This window comes from Quercus suber, unplaced genomic scaffold (genome assembly GCF_002906115.3).
Source record: "Quercus suber isolate HL8 unplaced genomic scaffold, Cork oak 2.0 scaffold_949, whole genome shotgun sequence".
In the NCBI taxonomy this organism is placed as follows: Eukaryota; Viridiplantae; Streptophyta; class Magnoliopsida; order Fagales; family Fagaceae; genus Quercus; species Quercus suber.
Window position 1 is genome coordinate 59,587 of NW_027070369.1, and position 22,380 is coordinate 81,966.

A 22,380-nucleotide genomic window follows, 5' to 3' on the forward strand; every position below is an offset into this window, starting at 1 on the left:
ATGTAGATTCACAGGTAGATCAGAGTACACCTGTAGCTGAAGTCCGCAGATCTTCCAGAAACATTAGACCTCCACAGCGTTATTCACCCGCTTTAAATTATCTACTATTGACTGATGGTGGTGAGCCAGAGTGTTATGATGAAGCCTTGCAAGATGAAAATTCAAGCAAGTGGGAGTTAGCCATGAAGGATGAGATGGATTCCTTGTTGGGGAATCAGACATGGGAACTGACTAAATTGCCAGTAGGAAAGAAGGCTTTGCACAACAAGTGGGTATACAGAATAAAGAATGAGCATGATGGTAGCAAACGTTACAAGGCCAGATTAGTTGTTAAAGGGTTCCAGCAGAAGGAAGGCATTGACTACACAGAGATATTTTCTCCAGTTGTGAAGATGTCAACAATTAGACTGGTGCTGGGAATGGTGGCTGCAGAAAATTTACATCTTGAGCAGTTAGATGTGAAGACGGCATTCCTTCATGGTGACTTGGAGGAAGACCTTTACATGATTCAGCCAGAAGGGTTCATTGTTCAGGGACAAGAGAATCTAGTCTGCAAACTGAGAAAGAGCTTGTATGGCCTAAAACAAGCTCCTAGACAGTGGTACAAGAAATTTGACAGTTTTATGCATAAAATTGGGTTCAAGAGATGTGAAGCTGATCATTGTTGCTATGTTAAATTCTTTGACAATTCTTATATCATTTTACTGTTGTATGTGGATGATATGCTCATTGCAGGGTCTAGCATTGAGGAGATTAATAATCTGAAGAAGCAATTGTCAAAACAGTTTGCAATGAAGGATTTGGGAGCTGCAAAGCAAATCCTTGGTATGAGAATCATTAGAGACAAGGCTAATGGTACATTGAAGCTTTCACAGTCAGAGTATGTGAAGAAAGTTCTCAGCAGGTTCAACATGAATGAATCTAAACCAGTGAGCACACCCTTGGGTAGTCATTTCAAACTGAGCAAAGAACAGTCACCGAAGACAGAAGAAGAAAGGGACCATATGAGCAAGGTGCCTTATGCCTCAGCTATTGGCAGCTTGATGTATGCTATGGTGTGTACAAGGCCAGACATTGCACATGCAGTGGGAGTTGTGAGCAGATTCATGAGTAGGCCTGGAAAGCAGCATTGGGAGGCAGTCAAGTGGATTCTGAGATATCTGAAGGGTTCATCAGATACATGTCTTTGCTTCACAGGTGCAAGTTTGAAGTTGCAAGGTTATGTAGATGCTGATTTTGCTGGCGATATTGATAGTAGAAAGAGTACTACTGGGTTTGTATTTACTCTGGGTGGTACAGCTATATCATGGGCTTCAAATCTACAAAAGATTGTTACTTTGTCTACTACAGAAGCTGAGTATGTTGCAGCAACTGAAGCTGGAAAGGAGATGATTTGGCTACATGGTTTCTTAGATGAATTGGGTAAGAAGCAGGAGATGGGCATTCTACACAGTGACAGTCAGAGTGCAATCTTTCTTGCCAAAAATTCGGCTTTTCATTCAAAGTCGAAGCATATACAAACAAAATACCACTTTATCCGTTACCTTGTTGAAGATAAGTTGGTAACACTTGAGAAGATATGTGGATCTAAGAACCCAGCAGATATGTTGACTAAGGGTGTCACTATTGAGAAGTTGAAGCTGTGTGCAGCTTCAATTGGTCTTCTAGCTTGAGGACAGGAGGATGAGTTGCAGGGATGAGGGATTGCTTTTGGAGGATAGCGGCTGATGTTGATGATTGAACTAGTCTCCAAGTGGGAGATTTGTTGGGCTTTGTGGAGCCTAGTTTATTTTTGGCCTAGCCCATTGTAACCCTATAAGTAGGATATAAAAGGCCGCTTTTATAATTAGGGTTTTTAGACTACTACTGTTGTTGTGTTTTTAGAGAGAGAAAAAAAACACTGTAGCCGCACTTTGTATTTTTCCCTGATAATAGTGAAATCCCTGCAACTCCGTGGACGTAGGCAAATTGCCGAACCACGTAAATACTGTCTTGTGCGTGTGATTATTTTTCTTTGACGTGTGTTTTCTCTATTTTTTTTTTTTCTCACAGGTTGGAATTTTGGTTAAATTCCCAACAACTAGTATCAGAGCCTAGGGTTAGGTTTGAGTGGGAGCAATGGCAGAGGAAGCAGGAAAGGCGTCTGGAATAGAAAAGTTTGATGGCACAGACTTCGCGTATTGGAGGATGCAGATTGAAGATTATCTCTATGGGAGGAAATTGCATCTGCCTCTTTTGGGGACAAAACCTGAGGCGATGAAGGCTGATGAATGGGCTCTTCTTGACAGACAGGTACTGGGAGTTATCAGGTTAACTCTGTCTAGGTCTGTTGCACATAATGTTGTAAAGGAGAAGACCACAGCAGATCTGATGAAGGCTTTGTCTGGTATGTATGAAAAGCCGTCAGCAAACAACAAGGTGCATCTGATGAAGAAACTGTTCAATCTGAAGATGGCAGAGAACGCATCAGTAGCACAACATCTGAATGAATTTAACACTATTACAAATCAATTGTCGTCTGTAGAAATTGATTTTGATGATGAGATTCGTGCTTTGATCGTCTTGGCCTCTTTGCCAAACAGTTGGGAGGCAATGAGGATGGCAGTAAGCAATTCTACAGGAAAGGAAAAACTCAAGTACAATGATATACGAGATTTAATTCTGGCTGAGGAGATTCGCAGAAGAGATGCAGGTGAAACCTCAGGATCTGGTTCTGCCCTAAACCTTGAGACAAGAGGCAGAGGTAATAACAGAAATTCAAATCGGGGCAGATCAAAATCCAGAAATTCTAATCGGAACAGAAGTAAGTCTAGATCAGGCCAACAAGTACAATGCTGGAATTGTGGGAAAATAGGTCACTTTAGGAACCAATGCAAAAGTCCTAAGAAGAAGAATGAAGATGATTCTGCTAATGCTGTAACAGAAGAGGTACAGGATGCATTACTTCTTGCAGTAGACAGTCCACTTGATGATTGGGTTTTGGATTCAGGAGCCTCGTTTCATACCACTCCACACCGAGAAATCATACAGAACTATGCTGCAGGTGATTTTGGTAAGGTGTATTTGGCTGATGGTTCAGCCCTGGATGTTGTGGGTATGGGAGATGTCCGGATATTGTTACCCAATGGGTCTGTTTGGTTACTGGAGAAGGTTCGACATATTCCTGACCTAAGGAGGAATCTGATTTCTGTTGGACAACTTGATGATGAAGGGCATGCAATACTATTTGTTGGTGGTACTTGGAAGGTTACAAAGGGAGCTAGAGTATTGGCTCGTGGAAAGAAGACTGGCACTCTCTATATGACCTCAAGTCCAAGAGACACAATTGCAGTTGCTGATGCAAGTACTGATACAAGCCTATGGCACCGCAGGCTTGGTCACATGAGTGAGAAAGGGATGAAGATGCTGCTGTCAAAAGGAAAACTACCAGAATTGAAGTCCATTGATTTTGACATGTGTGAAAGCTGCATCTTAGGAAAGCAGAAAAAGGTGAGTTTTTTGAAAACTGGCAGGACACCGAAGGCAGAAAAATTGGAGTTAGTACACACTGATTTGTGGGGGCCTTCTCCGGTTGCATCCCTTGGAGGTTCAAGGTACTACATCACTTTCATTGATGATTCAAGCAGAAAGGTATGGGTTTATTTTCTGAAAAATAAATCTGATGTATTTGAAACTTTTAAGAAGTGGAAGGCCATGGTTGAGATAGAAACAGGTTTAAAACTAAAATGTTTGAGGTCTGATAATGGAGGAGAGTACATAGATGGAGGGTTCAGTGAGTATTGTGCTGCACATGGAATTAGGATGGAAAAGACCATTCCTGGGACACCACAGCAGAATGGTGTGGCTGAGCGCATGAACAGAACTCTTAATGAGCGTGCTAGGAGTATGAGGTTGCATGCTGGACTACCAAAAACTTTCTGGGCTGATGCTGTTAGCACTGCAGCTTACCTGATAAACTGAGGGCCATCAGTTCCATGGAGTTCAAACTTCCGAGGAGGTTTGGAGCGGTAAAGAGGTAAAATTTTCCCATTTAAAAGTTTTTGGTTGTGTTTCTTATGTTCATATTGATTTGATGCTCGTAGTAAACTTGATGCTAAGTCTAAAATATATTTTTTCATTGGCTACGGTGATGAGAAATTTGGCTATAGGTTTTGGGATGACCAAAACAGGAAAATCATCAGAAGTAGAAATGTGATATTTAATGAACATGTTATGTACAAGGATAGGTCAACTGTAGTATCAAATATTGCAGAGATAGATCAAAAGAAATCTGAGTTTGTCAACTTAGATGGATTGACTGAAAGTACTGTCCAGAAAAGGGGTGAAGAAAATAAGGAGAATGCAGATTCACAGGTAGATCAGAGTACACCTGTAGCTGAAGTCCGCAGATCTTCCAGGAACATTAGACCTCCACAACGTTATTCACCCGCTTTAAATTATCTACTATTGACTGATGGTGGTGAGCCAGAGTGTTATGATGAAGCCTTGCAAGATGAAAATTCAAGCAAGTGGGAGTTAGCCATGAAGGATGAGATGGATTCCTTGTTGGGGAATCAGACATGGGAATTGATTGAATTGCCAGTAGGAAAGAAGGTTTTGCACAACAAGTGGGTATACAAATAAAGAATGAGCATGATGGTAGCAAACGTTACAAGGCCAGATTAGTTGTAAAGGGTTCCAGCAGAAGGAAGGCATTGACTACACAGAGATATTTCTCCAGTTGTGAAGATGTCAACAATTAGACTGGTGCTGGGAATGGTGGCTGCTAAAAACTTAATCTTGAGCAGTTAGATGTGAAGACAGCATTCCTTCATGGTGATTTGGAGGAAGACCTTTACATGATTCAGCCAGAAGGGTTTATTGTTCAGGGACAAGAGAATCTAGTCTGCAAACTGAGAAAGAGCTTGTATGGCCTAAAACAAGCTTCTAGACAGTGGTACAAGAAATTTGAAATTTTATGCATAAAATTGGGTTCAAGAGATGTGAAGCTGATCATTGTTGCTATGGTTAAATTCTTTGACAATTCTTATATCATTTTACTGTTGTATGTGGATGATATGCTCATTCAGGTCTAGCATTGAGGAGATTAATAATCTGAAGAAGCAATTGTAAAACAGTTTGCAATGAAGGATTTGGGAGCTGCAAAGCAAATCCTTGGTATGAGAATCATTAGAGACAAGGCTAATGGTACATTGAACTTTCACAGTCAGAGTATGTGAAGAAAGTTCTCAGCAGGTTCAACATGAATGAATCTAAACCAGTGAGCACACCCTTGGGTAGTCATTTCAAACTGAGCAAAGAACAGTCACCGAAGACAGAAGAAGAAAGGGACCATATGAGCAAGGTGCCTTATGCCTCAGCTATTGGCAGCTTGATGTATGCTATGGTGTGTAAAGGCCAGACATTGCACATGCAGTGGGAGTTGTGAGCAGATTCATGAGTAGGCCTGGAAAGCAGCATTGGGAGACAGTCAAGTGGATTCTGAGATATTGAAGGGTTCATCAGATACATGTTTTTGCTTCACAGGTGCAAGTTTGAAGTTGCAGGGTTATGTAGATGCTGATTTTGCTGGCGATATTGATAGTAGAAAGAGTACTACTGGGTTTGTATTTACTCTGGGTGGTACAGCTATATCATGGGCTTCAAATCTACAAAAGATTGTTACTTTGTCTACTACAGAAGCTGAGTATGTTGCAGCAACTGAAGCTGGAAAGGAGATGATTTGGCTACATGGTTTCTTAGATGAATTGGGTAAGAAGCAGGAGATGGGCATTCTACACAGTGAAGTCAGAGTGCAATCTTTCTTGCCAAAAATTCGGCTTTTCATTCAAAGTGAAGCATATACAAACAAAATACACTTTATCCGTTACCTTGTTGAAGATAAGTTGGTAACACTTGAGAAGATATGTGGATCTAAGAACCCAGCAATATGTTGACTAAGGGTGTCACTATTGAGAAGTTGAAGCTGTGTGCAGTTCAATTGGTCTTCTAGCTTGAGGACGAGTTGCAGGGATGAGGGATTGCTTTTGGAGGATAGCGGCTGATGTTGATGATTGAACTAGTCTCCAAGTGGAGAGATTTGTTGGGCTTTGTGGAGCCTAGTTTATTTTTTGGCCTAGCCCATTGTAATCCTATAAGTAGGATATAAAAGCCGCTTTTATAATTAGGGTTTTAGACTACTACTGTTGTTGTGTTTTTTAGAGAGAGAAAAAAAAACATTGTAGCCGCACTTTGTATTTTTCCCTGATAATAGTGAAATCCCTGCAACTCCGTGGACGTAGGCAAATTGCTGAACCACGTAAATACTGTCTTGTGCGTGTGATTGTTTTTTCTTTGATGTGTGTTTTCTCTATTTTTTTTGGTTTCTCACAGGTTTGAATTTTGGTTAAATTTCCAACAGATCAAAACTGTGTACAAGAGCTAGAAGGTATAAACAATTTCAATAAGAAGGAGCCGCTAAAGAACTGAACTGTTTGACAACAAGATCCCCCGGCTGGACCTCAACACTTTGCATGCAATCCAATAAAACATGACACTGGGTATCAGTAAGTTTTCTGAAAAGGAAATGGTCATGCAGTGCCCGTTCAATGTGTGCCCGTAACATGGGAATACGTAAGACTTGAGCGCTACATTGGTTCATGGTAAGCACTTGCTACTAAGAAAAATTTGTACCACTATTTTATCACATGCAAATTTGTGCCTAATTTTGGAAACTCAAACACCTTGCAAGCACAAAGAAAGGATGCTCTGGCGTGAGCTCCAAAACAACGATTCAGGGGTAGCAACAACCCCAATTGCCTCAGCAATCGAATCATCAATACTCCTTGTAAAAGCTGTGCCTGGATTCCCATTGGGCACCCCGCATCCACAACCAAACACCATGAGCGAAATCTTTTCAATTGTCACAGTTTTCTATAAATCCCCATTTTCTATACTCTTGACTTTATGGAAGTGAAGCTTTCTGTTGGTGAGTTCAGTTTGTAAGAAGAATGTTTAATGTATATTGTGATGTCGTACTGTGACATGGAGTCTGATGTAAGCAATAGTCAAAAGGATCTAATACTAATCATGACAAAAATCCACACATGAACATCTCTACACACAAATAAATGTCTATCAACAATACTAGTGAACTGATACATCTCTGCCGCCTTAGGATTTTTTGAAGCTTGGCTATTTGTGTGTAAACAATGATACAAGATTAGTATTATTGGGTTCCAAGATTAGTATTACTGATATAATTAGTGATAATTCAGATGTGACTACTAGTGATTAGTATTATTATTGATAGAAGAGGGTAAAAAACTATTAGTGATAGAAAGCTATTATTACATAGTCAAGATAGAAGAGGATATTTGTCATGACTATTAGTGATAAGTTTATTATTGATAGAAGAGGATCTAATATTACTTTGTAACATGAATCCACTCAAAAATTACACCAAAGATAACTAAGTACATTACCGTTGAACAAGTGATCAATGAACAAAGATCCCAAGTTGGTAGGAATAAAGAAAAATGTTCAAAATGATCAAGTTCAAATTTCAACATTAGATGGGTGGCATGTAGTATATATGCACTTAAGCATTAAAACCACAACTAAACAAATATAAGAAATTTAAAACATAATATTATGTGATTTCTAAAAGCAAATGCAACCATCTGGACATTATCACTGAGTTGGAAATCATTTATTTTTTATTTTTTATAAAGTAGCTCAAAGATCTCGTTATTGAGCAAAAATTTAAATACATCCAAAGACAATTGATTGGTTAGAGCAACCATATCAGCTCGTGCAAATTTTCTATCTATTTTGTAAGAAAAAACTTACTTTTTATATTTTATACATTCACTTTTACAAAACACCAACATCAGTTAATTTATTTTATAATTTATTTAATAAAATATTTATTCTTTTTACATTTTTTATTATTTCCTTCCCTCTCCTCTCTGGCACAAACTAACCACCTCGTCTTCTCGTTATTGAGCAAAAATTAAATACATCCAAAGACAATTGATTGGTTATATTTTGGTCTGTCTCAATGTGTATTTGTGTAGTTTGATCTTGGAAGTACTTTTGTGGTGAATGAATCTGAGGTTTAGCGGGGATGTTAGGAGATGGGCTAAGAAACACAAAAACACGGCACCAAGAGAAACAATCGTTTCTAAGGGGGAAAAAGTAATAGATCAAATCATAGAATTAAGCAACCTAGATTCCCAAATTTCTTATCAAGCCACCTAATTGTCCTGAATGTTATTTAACTTTCCTTTCGGATCAAATTTTAGAGCATAAAGTGAAATATACATGTACAAATCTTATTTATATGATTTTTTTTTCCTTGTTAATGCCTCGTATTCCACTCTAATTTTCTGTGTGATCATTTTATCATTGACTAATTGTTGCAAGGTATTTTCTTTTTAAGAAAGAAATTATTAAATACTAATTTAATTTTGGATTTTGAAAAATGGGGTTTTACTTAGAGGTCAACACCTGTGATGTTATATCTAACAGAACTAGTTTTAGAAGAAACCGCTAGCACGTCGGTCATGTTGCTAGGCGCCATTAACCAGCCCATGCATATATAGCTCAATTTTTAGACTTTTTTAAAAATTATTTTATAATCAACTCAATTTTAAAATTTATTGAACCAAGTTTAAACACTTATGAGTGACATTTTTCCTTGTGAATATGTTGCAACTTAAAAAAAAAAAAAAAAAAAAAATTTCATCTTTAATATATATATTTTTTGATAATTCAATAATTGGAGGTGTCAATTAATTGAGTTATAACTCTTGACTATTATTAAAAAATTGAATGAATTAAATGGTGATTTTTTAGAATATAATTTGGGCTGCCACATTCCGTGGAAACAACTGAAGTGTTAATTAGCTGCACTTCGCGCTGTTGTGTTTGCTAAAGAATTGAGTGTCTTCAAGGTAGTAGTGGAGGGTGATTGTTTGAAGGTGGTTCAGGCTTTGATAGCTAGGGAGCATTGCAATACTTTGTATGGAACTGTTATTGAGGATGTGCGCAATCAAGGGGCTTCTATGCAAGCTTGTCATTTTCAGCATGTTAGACGAGAGGGCAATAAGTTGGCCCATGCCTTAGCTAGGAGAGCGGTTTCATCCACTGATTTTGATGTATGGGTGGAAGAACTACCTAGTGATTTAGAGGATTTATTCCTTTCTGATTTTTCTGCTTTAGCTTAATAACATGGACTTATTGTTTTCTTAAAAAAAAAAAAAAAAATCTCTCAAACTCCTCACCCGATAAGAGCTTCTTCTTATTCTTCGTCTTGCTCCAACTTAAAGGCAAAAGTTGGTAACTATCGCTACATAAATCAAAAACTGTCTCTACATAAGCTAAACAGACTACTCCTCTAACCTATCACTCAAGAGTTGACCAAACTTTTGCAAGTTAAATTGGCATTATGCAAGCGTTGAAGCACTTGCACTACATATGTTTCAAAGTTGCATTAAAAACACCAGTATCCCCATGGCAATTGCATTGGACGCAGCCATGAGAGATAAGGCTACTAAAATTGGGACCCTTGGTTGCCTTCGTGTGAACCCACAATTATATGACCAAAATCATCTCTTATTATCCTACTCCGCTTATATACTCAATAGCTTTAATAGCCCAGTTGACTTATAACAATTTGGAGGTGGAGTTTGCCATCTAAACCTTAAATGGACCGTACTCAATCCAACTCTTTTAACTTTACTGCATGAGAAACTCTGCCCGCATGATTTCCAATTCTATTAATATCTTCAACGGTGTAATTTGAGATTTTTTGTAGGTGCTTTGGACTCCACGCAAAACCCAGTGAACCGTATGAATAGTGTAGTTAATGCTTGTGGTGGTCTGAATAGTGTAAATTTGGGTATTGCCTATGAAAGGATTTTATTTATGAGTTTGAGTTTTGTGGGTAGTTCTTTGATTAAATTATATGCAAGGAGTGGTTACAACAATAATGCATGGTTTATGTTTGATAAAATGCCTCCAAAAAAAATCATGTTATGTGGAATGTTGTGCTAAATGGTTTACTTCTCTAGAACTATTTTTGAAAACCACAATAGTAGAATTAGGTCGAACTCAATGACATTTGCTTGCATATTTTTTGTTTAAGCTTTGCGGTTTTTTAGTCATATGCTACCTTCTCTTGATAGTGTAATTTCACAATTAAATTTATGTCATTCTTATTCAGTGACTATTAATTAGGTTGGAAAGAATTAGGGGTGTCAAATGGGTGGGTTTGGGATGGGCATAATTGGGTTAGGTATATAAAACTCATTCACCCATTAAAACCCATTTAAACTAATTTCTTTTAACCCAAACCCAACCCAACCCAATTATAATGGGTAAACTCCAATTACCCAATTATCAAAATTACCTAAATACCCTTAAAGTGAAAAGACCAAAGTACCAAAATATTTTAGTTTGCATTTTTTGACACATCAACATTTTAATTTAAAAAAAAAAAAAAAAAGCCAAGGGAGATGAGTGTTTGGAAAATCAAATAGAATGACCTAATGTTTCGAATGAATCGCCCGGTCACGGAAGTTCTCAACGAAATCATTTTGGGAGTTCGCATCACAGAAGCTAACTCTATTAGGGATAGAAAGAGAAGAAGAAGAAGTAGAAGAAGAACCACGACGTGTGATTAGGTCCTTTGAGGGAATAGACTTTTTAGGTGCCATAGTCAAGAAACTAGGGAGAAGAAAAAAAGAAAACACAGCAGAAGAGAATGCTTGGGAAAGAAGGAAAAGAGAGGTGCAATGCATGGCAATGCATGAACATATAATGTGCAAAAATAAATTGCATCATGGGCAAAAACCCAATCCAAACTACAGCACTCACAAGATATAATCAAGCACACAATCCTAGAATGCATGAACATGTGAAAATAATAAAGGAAAATACAATGTTTGATCAAGTGACAACAAAAACACAGAACCCAACCCAAAATTTTTAGCAAATCCACAAAAACCCCAAAAAATTTCCCAAAACCTAAAACCTAGGTCTAAATGCATGAAAGAATGAGAAAAGGAGAAGATTAAGAGCGCATACCAATGGATTGAAGCTTTGTTTAGGCAGAAATCTTGATGGGTAGAGATCTTTTTTAGAAGAAAAGGTGTTTAGGTCAAGAGAGAAGAGAAACGGATCGAGATATTTGAGTGAAGAGCAAATTGGGTTGAACCTTAAGTATATATAGAAACAGGCACTTCGATAGATCAAGAAGGTGTCGAGAACAAAAACTCGATAAATCGAAGAGGTATCGAGGAGGTATCGACGGCAAAATCGGCTCGATAGATCGAGAAGGTGTCAAGCTATCTATCGAGTAGACAGAGACTTTATAGAAGAGGCTCGATGGATTGGGTTATCTATTAAGAGGTATCGAGAAAATACAGAAATTCTCCATAGATCGAGAAGGTATCGAGCTACTATCGAGAATACAGAAAAAAGGTTTTTCATGCAAGAAAAACAACAAGAGATGAATGCAATCAAGATAGGCACCAAAACAAGCAACCAAGAAGCATGTTAAGCACTCAAACACATTATCAACTCTAGATGAAAAGCATTCTTAGATAAAAAAACACACTAAACAAGTTTAACCAATTTTATTTCAAAACCAAGTTTAGACATCTTAGAGAGCATATACTATCACATGTATTCCTAGTGATAGCCAAATTACATTGTACCTGAATAATAGTATTAAGAGTAGCAGAGTATGAGTGTTATGTGTGAAACTTTTGCAAGAGAGCATATTTAAACTTTTGACTAATCTATATGAAAAGATTTGAGAGACCTCGGTCAAAAGGGGATTGCAAAAAGAGAAAAATGCTTGGGAGTCTTTTGGAGTTCACCCATCTAAAAAAAAACATTTATACTACTTTCAAGAAAAAAAGCCAACTAGAGAAGTTGATATCAACGTAGGGAACCTTCAAAATGCCCCTTTCTCAGCCTTGAGAATGGGCCCTTTGCTCATTGAACTCAAATGGCATCTGATACACCCCTTTCTATAAAAAGAAAATAATCAAAATGCTTTCAAATGCCAGGTCCCAAGAAAACAAAATAAAAATAGAAAAAAGGAAAGAAGACCAAGAACTCCTTCAAAGTCATGGCAGAAAGCCATGGTTGATTCAGCGGACTAAAGGCTACTTCATTTTGAGGAACCAAAGTGTACCCACTATAAAAAGACCATCAAGGTAGAACTAAAGCAAGGGAAAAACACTGTGCATCTAAGTTCTACACAATGTTAGGAAAAATAAGCAAGAAACACCAGCCTAGGCCGAGGACCTTGGGAAGAAATATTGTGTGAATAGAAATTTCAACTTGTAGAAATACTTGGGCGCTCCACGCTGATCTAAGGTCCTAAATCTCACTAGTTTTGTAGAGTCTCAAGGACCTACTCAAGTCTGTGAATGTTTCTCACACATGTGACATGTCTACAATTTTGAATCTATGTTTTTAACTGTACTGTAACTAAATTGTCTTGGCATGCACTTTGCTATTTGATATTTAAAAATCTTTACTCATTACAGAATGCTTAATCATTCATCTTTCAATTAATATGTATATAGTTATGTATATGTCTCAATTGTTTCCTTAAAGCTCACAACAAACAATTAAACCAACATTATCTTAATTTTATTATTTTTTTAACCAAAAAAAAAGTTTTAAAAAATGGTACGAGTTCGGGTCGGGTCGGGTTGACCTGCAAAAAAACATGGGTCGGGTCATGGTCAACCCGTTTTGCCTCGGGTCAAAAAAATTGGGTTCGGGTCGGGTTAGATCAGGTCAGAATATTCTGACCCGTTTTGCCATGTCTAGTACTATTACTAGACCTATTCATTTCAATTTCTATTGTCTATAACTGATAGAATATGGTCATATGGTGTGCATGTGAAATAATAAGTGCATAACACATGACCATTTTCCATCAATTATAGTTAACAAAATTGAGATGAAGGGTCAATTGAGCAATGCTTAAACCTCAAGGGTTAATAATGTTATTTCTAATAATACAAAACTAGTAGCATAGGGGTCATTTTGCAACTAACCCAAACCCTACACAGCCTTTCCGTATTTTGCCCTTATAATTATTATACTTAATTAGGGTTATGTTATGTGAAATTGTGTCAAGTAACTAGAGTAATTAGGAGTGGACACCATAGGTTGAAACTCTTTTAATTTTTTTTTTTGAAGAATTAAAATTTCAAGGTTCAGGGGATAACTCATTGATAATGATCACATCCTTTGTGGTGTTATATCTGAGATTCAAATCCCACCTCTCCCAATCCTATTGTCTATCTATGTCAAAAAAAGTTTTCAACTGAGTGGAAGCAAGACTCACTAGAGCAAATCATTTATGTAGGAAAATTTTTTGCACTGACACTCATTCAACCCTCACTCAAGCAAGGTTATGAATACTTGATTCCAAATTTTATTAAAAGCCTTATTTCTAATACCTTACTGTATATAAATTCTTAAAATTATTTTCAATGTAGTGAAGGCAGGAACACAAATCCAAACTACAGAGCCTTTTCCTTGTTCTCAAACAAAAATTATCCACATGATTTATTAACCTTTGAGTCTAAATATATTTTTGATTCTTTAGAATCATAAAATTAGTTTTCTCGACAGTGGATTGTTGTTACACAACGATCGTCGAATTGACCTACACCCACCCCCACTTCTAAATCAACCAAACAAACCTACGACAACTTGAATACCCCATACCTAAGATGTTTTCAAGCTACAGTAGCCTCGGTCGAAGCATCTAGCAATTGTTCAAAAATTAGTTTTAATTTTGTCTTTTGTTGAGGCTTATGCATGGGTGTTTTAAGGGGAAAAATGGTAAAATTAGGCTAAGTAGGCTCTTTTTAGCCTGTTGTGAATGCTCTTATCTTTAGTAGATATGTAAATTAGTTGTGTGCTGGTGTGTTTTTTTTTTCCCCTGGTTTTAAAGAAAAGAAGATATACTTTATTAATTAAGTATTTTATTTTATTTTTTCCTTAATGATAGTAGGAATGGTTAACTCATTGGAATTAAGTATTTGTCAAAATTACTAGGGTTACACTTTATTTCATGGAGTAATTATATTCTCCTTCCTTGAGGTTTGGGGGAATAATATTACGCTCCAAACCTGGGGGGAAAAAAAAAACTCTCACTCCTTAAAATTTGGGGAAAATAACACTCACCCCATTCCTTAATATTAGTAATAAAGTATTCCAAAATTTTAAAAGATTCTCTTGACCAAAATCTAACCGTGATTAGTAGAAAGAGCATATTATAATTTGAATTCAATTTGGTGTGAAAATAGGTCAATTTATATTGAAGACTGAACTACATATTCAAGTTTGATTTGACAAACATAAATGCTTAATTTCTTCTTTTTAGTATTATTATTTTTAGGGAAAATTACACTCTCCGCCCTTGAGATTTGGGAAAATGACACTCACACGCAAACTTGAAAGGAAAAAACACTCCCCTCCCTTGAGATTTGATAAAAATAACACTCCCCCCCCACCCCCCCCCCCTTTCTGTCAATATTAGTAACGAATATTCCAACTTTTTAAAAGATTCTCTTTACCAAAGTTTAACCATGGTTAGTAAAAAGAGCATTTGCATAAAATAAAATAAAATAATTAATGAAAAGAGCATATTATAAAACATGTTGCTAAGTGGATTTTTTAGTCTCTTCTAGCACCTTCCCAATTTATATTTCTAAAGTTTGATGATCCTCCTAGATTTTTTAATCGCACCTCTCACCAACACTTTGGATCAAAGTTTATGAAATAAAACAATTTGCAGAAGCTTTCAAGCTTTTATTGTTTAAAAATGAGTTTGAAATTTTCAGAATCACTTATCAATATAAAAAACTTTCATAGTCAATTTGATTGATTGGTGAACAAACTCAAAAAAACTTATTCTTTACCAGCTGATGTTAAATTAGAAAAGCAGCTAAAGGAAAATATAGTGACTTTGGAAAAGTATATCCTATAGCCAATAAATTTGAGAAAAATGGCTACAACAAATGAGTGTTGACAACTCTTATGTAATTCAACAAATGAGTGTTGACAGCAAAAGGTTCCAAAACAAGTTTGCACTCCACTTGCAAACACAAAAAGCTGTCAAATGTCTAACAATTACTAGCAATCTCTTGCACTCCTACAAGGTTGGTTTTCGAAACTTGTCTTCCCTTTCTTCCTTGGTCACTATCTTGCTGCACATGTGTAATTCTTTTTTCCTTGCTAGAAATGTCAGATGCCAAAGATGCTTGTATGTTTATTTGACGGGATTGTGTGCCACGTTGATCACCCCTGCTTGTTTCCTTGGCACATGACATGGACAAATTGTATTAAAAATGTAAGCATAAAAGTCAAAGATGTGATAATTCAACTAATTATGAGATATAATAATAAATTGGATGATGGTTTGTTTGACCACAAGCAATCTAAACAACTTACTAGCCTATGTTCAACCATTCTTGATCCTCCCTCTTGATGTTCTTGCACATTATTTTTGCTCTAAATTAAAACACAAAGTATATTCACAAAACATTCCTCCATCAAAATAGAAATTCTAACAACTAATTTCTTAAACCAAACATATACCAACTTACATTTTGTCCTTTCTTCCCTTTGCTTGCGCTACCAATTGCAACTCCTTGGCATGTCCTCTTGTTTTGACCAAACTCTTTGCAAGAAGTACACCTCACAGTGCATGACCTCCTTGCTTCTTGTAGCCTTGGTGCATGTTAACCTTGCTCTCTTTTTCTCTTCTCCTTAGGTCTACCAATCAACTTTTTCCATTTTGGAGGAAGCATGGTGTCCTGGCCTATTTCCAACTCACCCTTAGGTAACATATCAATATCAGGCATTGGGTGAAGGATTTGGCTATAGGCTCAAATGTATATGCTTGTGGAGTAGAATGGATCACAATAATCTTGAATGTCCACCCTTTTGTATGTGATACATTTTGCTGCATGCTTACAAGGCAAACCACTAATTTCCCAAACACCACAAGGACATTTTTTGGTCCAAAAGTTTATTGCAAAACTTGTATAACCATCTATTACTTGAAACTCATCATTGCCTACTAGTATAAGTTTACAGGAAAATCATCATTTTTAGCCAACTCAATCTTTTTCCATGCTTCTAGTGTGACCTTTGTTTCCCAATTGCATCCATTAATGTATCACTCATGTAGCTTTTCCATTAGTTTAAGCCTCACTTGCCCCACCAATGTCAATATTGTCTTCTCACACAAATCGTTAAAAGACTCTAGCTATCATGTTGTTTGTGATGTGTGGACTAAAAGATCTTGGGTCAAATGCATGTCTAGCCCATTATGACTTAGGTTTTTCATCCAACTAAACAAATGCTTCCTTTGATAATTTTTGGAGACCCTGCATAGCTTTCTCAAAAAGGAATAGATTATATGCTTTTACTGCAGGCCAAAATTTATCGAACTTCTAACATAGGTGTGGTCACTATTGTACACCTTAATTTGAAATGTAATACCATCAACAGTAGAGGAAGCAAAAACATACCAGTTGCAACTAAGGTCAGCACAAATTGCACGAATCCTAGACTTCTCATTTTTCAATCTCACAATCTCAACAGCTTCACTTATCACATAGTCCCTCAATGCTGCTCTAAAATCATACACATTCTTGAATAGCATTCCTTTTTCAGGAACTTACCTTTTCCTTTTCATTTGGGACATATTGTTTGCCATACAACCCTTTCTCAACATGACTTTTTTCAACATCAAAGTATTCAATTCTCTATCAAAGTCTTCACTATCATAGTTGAACTAGTTCCCATTAGAACCATTACCAGCCTCATTATCTTCATCACTGAAAACTCCTCTACTAAGTTTATCACTATCATCACTCAAGGCACTATCATTACTTGAGTCTTGAACATAGTCAATATATCATCTTCCTCACGATACACTGCATCATCATCAACTCTTACCATAGACCTAGATGCCTCACACACAACATTAGGCGTCAAATGTTTTACAATTTGTGCACACAAACTCAACATATAAATGTATTAGCACAACATTAGCATGCAAATCAAACATGGTTACCATGTCAATGTCATTGGTGATCTCTAACCTTTCATTTGTTCCCGAGATGTCATACCAAACTAATATCATGTATCCCTCATGGTCATCACCAATTACACACTTACATATGTCATTTAACATGTCCATATGACAATACTTGTTAGGGTCCACCTCTACAGTGATAGAGAATGTATCCTTCAAGTGCACAATCAAATCATGCTTAAACTCCCCCATTGTGCCCTATAAAAACAAAAATGTTGGTCAGACATGGGTAAGTTGGATAGAATTTACATAAGTGCATGTATATATGTTTATCAAAGTGTTGTTGTGTTGCTATTTTTATTTCATTGCAATCTATTTTGTTAGACCACATTTTCATTACATAGGATATCTATTTATAGATTTATTAAGCTAGTTTTAATTATTCAAAGTTCAAGAGAAACTTTAGAAGTTCAAATCAATTATTTTTCCTCATGTGAGTTAGGTGAGGTGTCAATGGTTATTGGCTTCTACTGTCCAACTCATTTTTACATTTACTTCTTTACTGCCAAGTATTATCACTTTGGCTAAATTATTGATAAGTAGCATCTACTTATTGAATTGCAAATTACCTTCCAAGCATTATAGACACAAGGGAAATAGTTTGGGCTTTTTTCAAATACTTGAACTACTTGTCAAAAACTAATTTTTTTTTTTAGTTTTATTAATTTCAAAGTTTTGGTTTAGGACATTCAACGAATATAAAATCTTCGAAACAAAAAAATTCAAAAGAAATAAGATAATAAAGCATGAGTAAATATCCAAAGCATTGTGTAACAAAAAAATCAAGCCTTTTCAAACAAAATCCATCAATGGAAATGCCTTTGAACTTTGAAGTAAACCCATTAACAACAACAAAAATCGAGCTTTTTCAAACAAAATTAAAGCTTTACAATTTTTTATTTTTTATATTTTTTTGTGAATATTATACCATTTGTGCACATTACAATCTATCTACACATTAATTCCAAAAATCCATGGCTCAATTATGCTAAAATACAAGAAATTTTGTAGACTTTGTTGTCATTTACCTGGTTATGCAGCTTTTGTCATATTCACTGTGGAATCATTGTTGGGCCATGGGATGGGAGGTTGTGGGGGACTAGCTAAGGTGTATGTGTTATTGTGAATTTGTAAATATATATATTTTTTTTGGTAGAAGGGAAAATTCAATAAACAAACAAAACTAAGTAGGGAGAGAAGAATCAGAGATGGTCATATTAACACATAAGCCATCTTTATCCAAGCTTAACAGCTCCAAAAGATCCACAGGCAGATCTTGATATAACATAAAAGTTCTCAACATCAATTTAGGTTTTCAAAGAGCGGGAAAGGATGGGCGGGAAGGGATGACTGTTGAAATTTGGGTTTTGTAAAACTTTTAAGAATAAGTGGAGGGTAATTTTGGAAATATGTTCTTAACCAAAGGGTAGGTTAGTACACAATGTTTATAACATTAATTTAACAAAGTTTAGTTAAATGAATGTCAAAGGGAAAAAATGTTTTTTCCCTTTAAGTTTGGGAGTAAGTGTTATTTTTTCAAACTTCAAAAGAGGGGAGTGTTATTTGCCCTTATTTTTATATAATAGGTTCTTACAATCTTGATATGCTAAGGTTTGAGCTTATTAACGTTATTTAATAATACATTGTTATTTTCATTATATATATATATATATATTGCTCACTATATATATCTTAACAACCCCACTTCCCCAAAACACAAACACAAATTACAATTACATATATAAAAAAAAATGTGATGAGTCTTGATTTTTAAGTCGCACCATGAATTTGAACTTTGAAACGGAGGGTAATATTGGAAATCTGCCTTTAATCAAAGGGTGAATTAGTACACAATATTTTTAATATATTTTTGTGAAACAGAAGTTAAAGAGAGAAAGACTTTTTTCCATTTAAGTTTGGGGGTGGAATCAAGATTCAAAAGACGGAAGCATAAATACAAAAATGCCCCTTCAAATAAAGTGCTACCCTAGTATACGTACACTTTTTTTTAACAACTACTTTGAGGTCAAATTCGTCATTCCTCAAATTCCTTTGCGAGGCATGGTGTGTGGCCCCTGAATCACTTTTCATTTCATTCCCAACTTCCATCTCTCATTTTCCCGCTCTTTCTCCTTCCTTCTCTCTCTCTCTCTCACCTCGAAGAAGGAAAAATGGCAGGCTCTAAGACCATTTGGTTCTTTGCGGCGCTTTCGATCTCAATGTTGTTATCTTGGACCAACCCAAGAGGCGAAAACCTCAAATCCTTCTCTTCCTCACCTCTCTATTATTCCAATTCTTCTACACAATCAGCTTCTTCTTCCAATGACGATATCTCCGGCTTAAAGTTGCTCCCATCTACTCTGACCATAACAATGTCTCTGCAGCTCTCCTACGCCTTTTCTTCCACGACTGCTTCGTTGAGGTACTACATACCTGTTTGCCCCTTTTTCTTGCTTAATGGGTCTTCTTTTGGCTCTATACTTGTTGTTAACATTATGGGTTTGTCTTTTTCTCATCTGGGTATTGATTTGTTATTGATTTTTCTCTTCTAAACGTTGATTTCTTATGTGGGTGTGTGTATGTTATCGATTTGTGATTTGTTCTTTTTGTTTACATGCTGGTTTGGCAATATGGTTCTTGATTTTGAGCGATTCCTGGTCATTTTATTGACTACTTCTTGTTTTGATAAGGGTGTGTTATCTAGATTTTGACTTTTTCTTTCCCATTTTGTTGTTTTTCTGTTTTCTGATGTGGGTGTTTTATTTTCTTTATGTTGCTCGGTATATATTATAGCCCACTAAGTGTCTTTTGATTCTAACTTATGTGGGCTTTGTGATGTTTTGTATTGATTTTCTTGTGAGTAGTGTGGTTCTTAGTGTGTATTTTAAGCTTTGTATTTAAAGATTTATCAAGACAGCAAATTGTATGTTCTGATGTGTGGGAGTATCGATGTTATTCCAATTTAATCTTCTTCTTGTGACTTCTTTCCATTTATTCGAAGGTATGAATTTTTTTGGTCATAATGTTGTGTGGGAATTTCTTAATCAGGGCTGTGATGCTTCTGTCCTCTTGGATGACAGTAATGGTGACAAAAACCATTCCATAGAGAGGCAGGCCATACCCAATCAGACCTTGAGGGGTTTTGATAAAATCGATTCCAAACAGGGGTAGTTTCATGTGCTGATATTGTCTCTATTGCCACTATGCTGGTCTTTTCTTGATCCTGAATCTTAATATGTTCTTTCTCTTTTAAGATGCTTTGCTAATCTTAGGGGTCCTTTAACTAAGGGTTTTGGCAACAGTTTAAGGTTTAGGATTTGATGATTGTTTGCGGATAATGATGCTTAAATGAAACATGGGGAAATTGTAAGAAGCAGGCTTTAAAAGAGTTGGTATCTCTTTACATTTTTAAATGTTGAAGAGCCTATCAATAAGATTTTAAAGTACGTATTGATTATGGGAAAGTTTAGAAAATGAATTGAGATTATGCTTGTAGTGATCTTTTCTGTTTTGGTTTCCAAAAATTGTTACAGTCACCTTTACTTAGCAACTAGCTGTATGGGGCACTATTTGGTACTGGTTTTTCTGGACTAAAATTTCGAAAAATTCAAAAAAAAAATTGAAATGCCATTCTTGTTCCAAATTCAGTAAAACTGACAACAAATAACAGTTCTCAATTAGTAACTCTTTTTATTGGATTTCTCTGATTTAAACTTCTATGCTTGACATCACAGGCTGGTGGCCCTTTCTATCCAGTGTTAACAGGTCGGAGGGACAGCATTCATTCATATTCAATGAAGCATTGGCTGCAATTCCACGACCAGATGACAACATAAAACAGACATTTCACCTTTTTGACCTTGGAGGTTTTGATGAAAGAGAAACAGTCAGCCTTCTAGGTAGTTACAAGATCTCTTCTTTTTCTTATTTGTCCCTTGTGTTTTATGGAGTTTAAAAAGGTTTTAAAAGTTTTTTGGTTTGTATCGGTTTCTTGATCATCTGAAGGTGCACACAACATTGGGAAGATTGGCTGTGAATTCATACAGAAACGTCTGTTTAACTTCAAAGGGACAGGGCAGCCAGACCCAACTATAGCTCCTGATTTCCTAGCTGAGATGAGAATGAGGTGCCAAGACAGTAATGGGACCACCGCTTGGCCTTCTTCTTCATCCATGGCATCATTGGAAATGAGTGAGTCAGCAGTGGGGATGTCATACTTGCAGGCGTTGTCATCTTCAATATTATCTGGGGCAGGTTTTGATACTCACTACTATCGGAGCTTGTTAAATGGGAGAGGACTCCTTTTTGCTGATCAGCAATTGATGGCAAATGAGAAGACTGCGAGGCTGGTAAGGGCCTATGCTTCAGATGATGGATCAACCTTTCGAATGGACTTTGCACAGGCAATGATGAAGATGTCAGGCCTTAATCTTCTGACTGGATCTCAAGCTCAGGTCCCGCGGAACTGCTCCTTGCCTTTGGTCAGTTCCTAAGTGACAGTCTACCATAATGAACTCTTTTAGATCTTCATTATTTCATATTAGTTTCTCTTAAGTTCTATGTTTGATTGTAGATGCAGTGAATTCCACATTTCTTGCCTGTGCTAATTTGAGTCTGTATATAAATGCAATGGCATAGAGAAGATATTAGTCACAATGATGAAAGGCTGCTCCTCAAGCCTTTGAGTGCATATCTTCGCTTGGGCTGGCTCTGAGGCTCTACCCTGATGGTAAAATGTAGCTGCAACATCCAAATTAATTTTAATTGGGTGTTTGTGTTTCTAATGAGTTGTGGCTAATTATTTTTCATCTGAAGATGTCAGTTCATTCTTTGAGTGTGTATTTCAGAACTAGCAATGTCTACAAATCGGTGTCATGAAACAGAGGAAAGATTTGTCTATGTTTTTTTCTTTCTATGATAACCATGTGAAATTCAATGGTGACTTAGAGGCATGGGTTATAATCAGATGTAATCATGTTTTATGGCCATCTGTTTGTATTCAATTGCACTTATCCCTGCAGAAGGTTTTGGTATGCTTAATATGGTAATAGGTTCCACATTGCATAACTCATGGATAAGCCAGCAGTCTTTTTTGGAATGCCACTGACAGCAATTATACATGCCATGCAGGTAGTGAAACCAACAATTACTTGTCAGTTGATTCTATTTGAGTTTGAACTTCATAACTAGGAAAGTCTACAATTCTATGTGTCACGATACAAAGTGAGTTGTTTATAATTCTCTTTATTGCT

At 36.3% G+C, this 22,380-nt stretch overlaps 1 pseudogene; it reads left to right on the top strand.

The window, feature by feature from the left end:
- The first annotated feature begins 19,299 nt into the window (after positions 1 to 19,299).
- LOC112009012 (putative Peroxidase 48) lies at positions 19,300 to 22,091 on the top strand (annotated as a pseudogene).
- Positions 22,092 to 22,380: the final 289 nt, after the last annotated feature.